Below are 8,648 nucleotides of genomic sequence, written 5' to 3'. Positions count from 1 at the left end.
ATGGATGAAACCCTCTTATATGAAGGAGCAACCTTAGAGCTTGAACAACAACTAGAAAACCTAAAATGGTTGACTGTATCCCTAGCGCCTCTACAGGTGCATCAATCTATTAGGCAAGAGGTGATAATGAAACAACCTTTGGATCCTGAATTGCAACGGATCAGAGTTAAGATTCAAGATCAAACAATGAACGACCCTGATTTTGTTTTAGCCAGTGATGGGGCATTGATGTTTCGAGGCAAATTGTGTGTGCCCGATGATTTGGATATACAAGACAAGATAGTGCGGGAAGTACACAGCTCTGAGTACTCACTTCACCCAGGAAGTACAAAGATGTATAAAGATCTCAAACAAAATTTCTTGTGGCCAAGCATGAAAATCACAATAGCCCTATATGTGGCGACTTGTCTTACATGCCAAAAAGTAAAAGCTGAGAGGCATCGACCTTATGGTACTCTTCAACCACTCCTAGTACCAGACTGGAAATGGGATAGGATTACAATGGACTTTGTCACCGGACTACCATGTACACCTAAGGGAATGGATGCGATATGGGTGATCGTTGATTGGCTTACTAAGACTGCTCATTTCATTCCCATCAAGACCAAGTTCTCTATGGCCAGGTTAGCACAACTTTATATGGATAACATAGTGTGCTTGCATGGAGTGCCAGTGACCATTGTGTCAGATAGGGACCCAAGGTTCACTTTCAGATATTGGAAAAACTTCCAGCATGCCTTGGGATCACATCTGAATTTGGGTACTGCTTTCCACCCACAGACTGATGGTCAGTCGGAGCGGACCATACAGATATTAGAAGACATGCTCAGGGCATGTGCAATGGAAATGTGGGGTAGTTGGGAAGAATATATACCCCTTATGGAGTCTGCCTATAACAACAGTTACCAAGCTACAATTGGGATGGCTCCATATGAGGCATTATATGGTAGGAAGTGCAGAACTCCTCTGTATTAGGATGAGGTAGGTGAACGCCGAATGTTAGGAACTGAAATGATACAAATGACTTGTGACAAGGTTGATGTTATTCGAGAAAGGATTAAAGCAGCTCAGCCACATCAAAAGAGCTATGCAGACAACCGCAGGAAAGACATTGAATTTCAGCTAGGAGAAAAGGTGTTTCTCAAGATCTCTCCTACTAAAGGTTGCAAAGATTTCATAGAAAGGGGAAGTTGAGCCCAAGATACGTTAGCCCATTTGAGATCTTAGCTCGGGTCAGCTCAGTAGCCTACATGCTTTCTCTGCCACCCTCACTGGGGAATGTCCATAACGTATTCCATATATCCATGCTGATGCGATACGTCCATGATCCCTCATGTATTGCCCGTGGAACCGGAATATCTAGAAGCTGATATGACCTATACAAAGCAGCTAGCTGAAATATTGGACCGAACGGTGAAAACCCTTCGCAACCGCTCCATTTCCTTCGTAAAGGTGCGATGGGCTAATCATTCACTTGAAGAAGCATCTTGGGAGAAAGAGGATGAAATCCAAGCCAAGTACCGCCATCTTTTCGAACAACCAGGTACGCCAATTTCGAGGATGAAATTTTTAGAAATGGGGGGTAAATGTGATACCCTACTTTTTAAACCCGGACTAATTACAAGGTTGACCCGGTTTAACCATGCAGGACCCGAACTGGAGAGGGTTAAGGCGGGTTCCTTATGGACCATGATGGCAAGGGTGACTTTGAACACCGATTGGCCAGACAAGTCTAAGTCAGTGCCAGAGGAGATGGGTGTACCCAAGCCGTGTACATGAACATATCATAAGGCCATTTATGGATAAAGCAGGTACGTAGCCGTATCCTAAAGCGCATACGTATAATATATCTTGTGCCGAGAGTGAGATTCATGCCGAGGGTCGAATTCCACCAAAATCCCACTTGTTGGCCAATTTCTAGCCCTCAGGTGGGCGGTCACAATTGGGCGCATCCGCCCACCTGAGTGACCCACCCATGGGCTTACTTAGTTGTTTTAGAAAGTATAAATAGCATTTATGAGTTTTCCATTTTCTCATTTATGACATTCGGGTGTTTGGTGAAAAGAGTAAAGAGGAGAGAGAAAAGGAGGGAGAAAAGAGAACGTAGAAGAAGAAAAGGGAAGGAAGAGGAAGAAGAAATGGATTTAAGCGGCACCAAGGCTTGATTTTCCCATTCCGACGTCGGAAGAGTGATCTCCTACACGAGGTGTACGTTTAGAGGTGAGCAAAGGTTATATTCCTTAAATTTTCACCATACCCAAGTAAAATCCTTGATTTGGGTAGTGTTTCTTGAGGTCTTATAAATCTCGTTCGAGATGATGAATCTAAAGTTTAATAGATGGTTTATGTGTTGATTTTGAAGGATTTGAAGAAGTGTTACAAGGTTGGGGAAGCATTGGTGATTTGAGGTGATTTTGGGGTTGTTGAACGAGTTCTTGAGCAAAGAAGATAAGATTGCTCTCCATTCCTTAAATCTAACCTAGATCTAAGTTAGAATCATCTTGTGAGACCTTGAATGTGTGGAAAATGGGTTTGAAAAAGCCCCATTTGATTCTCCCAAAGGTTGGGGAAGGTTTCGAGAAAAATGGCATTTTTTTGCCAAGACCGGTGGGCCAAATGGCCCGCTTGAGGGCACCCGCCTGAGAGGGCAGGCCCTCGGGGCCAACCGACGGGCCCTACCGGTGGGCCAACCGGTGGGCCAACCTACCCACCGATTATGACTGGTGGGTCAAGACAGGTGGGCTGTCCGACCCACCCAAGAGGCTCCCGACGTGATTTTTACGTCCGAATGGACCCAAAACGGACGTGCAACCTTCCTTTAGGATTCTAAACATGATTTTGTCATCAAATATTATTATTTTTTACCCCAAAGTGGTGAAATGCTAACCCCATTCACTTATGATAGGTTCACCAAAACTTACGCTTCTCGCACCAGATCTCACCCGTATCGAGCGTGAGTCTTTGTACACTATAGGTAAGTGGGGAGAGGACGTTTGGCCTTATTTTAAGGCTTGTTTGGTATTCATTTAATTGTATCTAGACTAGCCATATCATCATGCAAATTATATGTAGCTTAGCCATCCTCATATTTTTATGCCATGTGTGTTGTGTTTATTTTCTCAATGTCAAATGATGATGTGCTTATGTGATGAATGTTGACATCATTGTGCATGATGCATTAATAGACTAGATGCCGTAGTCGGCTTGAAAACGAGTGCATGGGTGGCCCATGGAATGGGACACGGTGGCACTATGCAATCGTACTATGTCATGTAAGAGCATGCGGTTTCAGATTATCACCTTCCCGTGCTACAACCCTTCCCAACAGGGGTTGAGGTGTTGGGTTACCATTTGGGGGGAAGCAGTGGTCGTGGTTGTCGGGTCACTGTGGCGGTTAGACAGTCGGCAACCTCGGTGGTTATTAGGACAGTCGGCAACCTCGGTGGTATATTCAAGAGGGCCAATCGTACTGCTTTTAAATTGTTGGAGTCAGCACCTTTATTTTCTATCATTTACTTTTATGTTGAGAGTCGGTGGTCGGCATGCTTTACTTTTTCGAGTACTCACGGTGGACCTTCTCCGACAGCCCTATGGGTGTATCGCAGGATGGAGTTCACGGCTCGTACCAGGAGTATACGCGCACTGTGGTTGTAGTAGCACTAAACCAAGGACTTAGTAATGTTGTTTAGGTGGATGTGATGGAAAATGGATTGCATAGCATATAGTGCATATAATTGTGATTATTGTGTGGACTATTGTGTGGTCCTCCTTTTCACTTACTGAGCTAGTGAGCTCATCCCACGTGTACACCTCTTTTAGATGATTCTGCAGGTTATCCGCCTGAAGATCAAAGGTCAGGCCCCACAGTTGAGTTCCCCGATGAGGATTGGTGGGTCCCCGAGGAGTGTGAGCACGGCATGGATTGCTTGTGCGAGGGCTGTGCTGCGGGATCACAGTATTGACGCCGTGCAGGGTTATACTTTTTTATTCTTTTGTTGACCCCTTTTTGGTGTACTTGATACGTGAATTGTTATTCTTTTTGTGTAAATATTATGCCTGCGGGCCCACATGTAATTATTTATATAATACAATTTGGGTATCAAGTATATTGGGGGTATTTACAGGTAAATTAAGTCTTCCGCTAAACTTTTGAACGTTTATCTTAGATGTGTGTATGCTGTGATTGGGTACTATATCAGATGATCCTGGCAGGTTTGGGTTAACCGGGGTTAACCCGGTCACCGGTCCGGTTCTGTGTGAATGGGGTGTGACAGATATCAACTCAAGTTTTGACTATTTTGACCGCTACAGGTAGTATTGTTGTGCATAGTGATGCCTCCAAGCTGGGATTGGGTTGTGTATTGATGTAGCACATGAAATTCATTGCTTATGCATTCCACCAGTTGAAGGATTATGAAAAGAACTACCCCGCCCATGATTTGGAGTTGGCAGCAGTGATTTTTGCACTGAAAATCTAGAGACATTACTTGTATGGTGAGAAGAGTGAGATTTACAGTGACCATAAGAGCCTCAAATACTTCTTCACCCAAAAGGAGCTCAATATGAGACAGAGGCATTGGTTAGAGTTTATGAAGGATTATAACTATATTATCTACTATCACTCAAGAAAAGCCAATGTGGTAGCTAATGCACTTAGTCAAAAATTCCAGTCACTGACTCTTGCATCACTGACCACCAATGAGCATCTCATAGAGGAGGCCAAGAAGCTAGATTTGGAACTACTAGTAGAAGGTGTCACCTTGTCACTATTTGGCATTGGTGGTACAACCTAGTCTAGTGGATAGGATCACTGTAGCTCAGGGCACTGGTGCAGAGTTACGAAAGCTGATAACAAAATGCAAGGAACCCAAAAGGACCTGGACTTCTCTGTAACTGAAGGTGGGATACTTAAGTTTAAGGGGAGGTTATGCATGCCTAGTGATGGTGAATTGCGAGATATAATTTTAAGAGAGGCACATAGCTCTCCATACTCCATTCACCCCGGCAGCACCAAAATGTATAAGGACCTTAAGGGCTCCTACTGGTGGAAGGGAATGAAGAATGATGTGACCACACGTGTCCAAATGCCTCACATGCTAGCAAGTCAAGGTTAAAAGACAAGGGCCTCATGATTTATTACAGTCATTGCCTGTTCTGGAGTGGAAATGGGAGAATATTACTATCGACTTCGTCATAGGCCTACCCCGCACTCAGAAGGGTATGGATACCATTTGAGTAGTTATGGACCACTTGACCAAGGTAACTCACTTCATCTGAATCAAAGTCACATTTTCTATAGACAAGTTAACCAAGTTGTATATTGACAACATCATCCAGTTGCATAGTGTACCAGTTAGCATTATCTCTTATCGAGATCCCAAATTCACTTCCAAGTTTTGGACATGTATGCTTTAGGCTATGGGTACACAATTGAACTTCAACATGACATTTCTCCCACAGATTGATGGCTAGTCAGAGATGACTATCCAGACATTGGAGGACCTACTTCGAGCATGTGCCTTGAATATGAGTTACAGTTGGGATGAGCACATTTCCCTTATTGAGTTCTCCTACAACAACAATTATCAGGCCACCATTGGAATGTCCCCATTTGAAGCACAGTATGGCAGGAAGTGCTGAACTCCATTCTATTGGGACAAGGTTGGTGAGCGAGATATTTTGGGTCCAGACTTGATACAGGCTACTAGTGAGGTGGGTGTGATCAGAGAAAGAATTAAAGCAACTCAATCCAGACAGAATAGTTATGCTGATGTTAGGAGAAAGCATCTAGAGTTTGGGGTTGGAGACAAGGTATTCTTATGGATCTCCCCAGTTAAAGGGGTAATGCAATTCGACAAGAAAGGGAAGTTGAGTCCGAGATTTATGGGACCATACGACGTATTAGAGAGGATCAGACTAGTAACTTATAGGATAGCTTGACCACCAGAGTTGGAGGGTACACAGGATGTTTTCCATGTATCCATGCTGAGGAAGTACATTCCCAACTTCACTCACGTTTTGACTTACATACCCTATGAGTTAGACGAGGACCTTGCCTACATGGAGTATCAAGAGAAGATTATTGACAGGAAGGACCATATTCTCAACAATTGCATCGTATCCTTTGTCAAGGTGAAGTGGATGAACTACTCAGAGCAGGAAGCATCTTAGGAGCGGGAAGAGAAAATGAAGAAGCAGTACCCTGGACTATTTGATTTACCAGGTATGTTCAATTTCGAGGATGAAATTCTTGTAAGGTGGGGGGAATGTTACACCCGTGCCCTAACCCGGTCTAATTTGAACTATTGTGATAGGTGTCTGACCGGAGGTGGGAAGTACCACCGACTTTTGGCTCATAAATGCCCATTGCCAAAGGGGGAGAGATGACTCTACATGCTCGTGTATTGCTTGCCAGTCCAACAGGAGGGGATTCATACCTTCAGATCCCAGATGGTAAGTGACTTGACACCCTACACCTGAATCCTGGCATGCATCGAAATTACCAAAAGACCATGAACATAGCTTAAGGCAACTACCAGTGCAAGACCAGATGGTGAACACTAAGTAGTCAAGACAGATTGCTGTCTTGACTATCAGAAATATGCCATCAGAAACAACTTGGGAAATAGTTTGTTTTCGTTGGCTATTTTCACTGGCCACTTAGGTTGCTCGTTGGGTTTCGATGCCTGTGGGTCCCACCACCTGTATCGTAGACAACCCCAAATGATCCCAAATCCTCCCCCACACCTTCCTCATGACATGTGCACCTTACGGACCAAAGAAGTCAGGTCCACATGCCCTGGAAGTCGGATTAACCTAATTGGATCAGACTATGGTCAGCCAAACAAGCCCTGAGGCCTAACATACCATATAAGTGGAAATGAGAAAATGAATCCTCATTTCTCACTTGTACAAATCGTGGGAGAGGGAAAGGAGAGGAGAGGAAGGAATAAGAAGAAGAGGAAGACGGAGGAGGGAAGCTCACCTTGGTGCCAGCTGCCCTCCTAGTTACTGGAATCCCTATCTGAGGTAAGTACTACCTCTTCTACCACTCTCTCTCTTCATTTTAAGCTCAAGTAAGCTAGGTATAGGTGGAATCTTAGCCCACAAACCCTCTTGAGCTCGAGGATCTCGTATTTCACCTCCTCGGTGCTATTGTCGAACTCAAACCGAGTTCGGTGAGCTCCGGTAACAAGATTGACCAAATGACCACCTAGGGGTTCGATCGCTTGATCGATGTATCTCCCAAATGGCTCAGTGGAATCGAGATTTTAATAGCTTATAATGATGCTGGAAACATCCCCCACAAACTTTACAAAATAAATCCTAGCGATCAGGCCCAAGTCGAAAAGCCCCAAAACTCACGAGCAGTTTCTGCACTGCCACCGGAAATATGCCATCAAAAATAGCCTAGACTTGTTTTCGCTAGCTACTTTCGATGAACATGTTAGCCTTAGGAGCTCTCTGTTATGTCCACTAGAAACACCACTGATATTTTCGATAGCTAGTGATTGTTTCTGATGAGTGTTTCTGGTGACAGTACTGTGACCATGAGACTTTACCTGTACCCTTTGGGGGTGACCCCTGTGGGCCCCTTCTGATATTCTTGACATGTATTGATGTTCAATTACCCTTGTGCTTAAGCCGGAATTGAATTGAACACTCAGTGGCCATACCTGGAACCTAATCCGGTTGAACTTAAACAAGGTGAGGGATGGTTGACATTTATTTTGGGAATGTTTATTTATTTTAGAACTGCTCACATGTGTAGATTCTTGTATGATTATTTAAATTTTTTAAATGATGGTGATGTTCTATTACATGTTACATTTTGATGGAAATGCTATGAAATGTATATTAATATGTAAGGGGGATCCAGTGTGACCGAGGTGGTACTAGTACCATGATCGCCACGTGATTTTTGTGCTTAAAGCACAATCGCACTGCGAGGATGACCATTATCGTACCAGCACCCTTGGGGAGGTCCCTGAACCTTGTGGCATTTAGAGATCGTACGGTAATACTTTTTGCATTACACTTTTGCACACACTCACAACACGGTTCCATCTACCCATGTAGCCAATTGCTTAACCTCGTATGTCTCATGAGTAATGGGCAAGGAAGCACCTTCAGGTGTATCAAAAGGATCCCGTACTTGAGTATATACATCCTGTAAAGGAAGCTTGTTCGGTCTTATTGCATCCATCGCATCCTTGCATTATGTAGGAAATCGATGAAGGACCCCCTAGGAATGCCACCAGCTAACCATATAGATTTTCTTGAGATCTAAATATATATTTTTTTAGATTTAAGTTGGAGTGTTCTTATGATGTATTCAAGTTTTCAAGAATATGCTTTCTTTCGAGTGGGTGGTCGGTTAAAGATTCTTTCCTAAAAATATGGAATGACACCTCAATGGTTTGGCATGTGCGATTCTAGGGTGATTCCCACCAAATTGTACAGAATGTCAAATCAGCAATGAGGTGCATTTCATGAGCGTCTGGAGGGGAAAAGAATCATCAAGTGGGGTAAATAACAGAGAGCAGAAACCGACAGCTAGGATACCTCATGAGATCACTTTTGGCTAAGATCTCCCATTTTGTACTAACCTTGTATGGAAAGCTTGTTTGCAAGAAGAAAAAAAAATA

Source organism: Macadamia integrifolia, unplaced genomic scaffold (assembly GCF_013358625.1).
Source record: "Macadamia integrifolia cultivar HAES 741 unplaced genomic scaffold, SCU_Mint_v3 scaffold1035, whole genome shotgun sequence".
NCBI classification, from domain to species: Eukaryota; Viridiplantae; Streptophyta; class Magnoliopsida; order Proteales; family Proteaceae; genus Macadamia; species Macadamia integrifolia.
Note: the sequence above shows the minus strand (reverse complement) of the source record.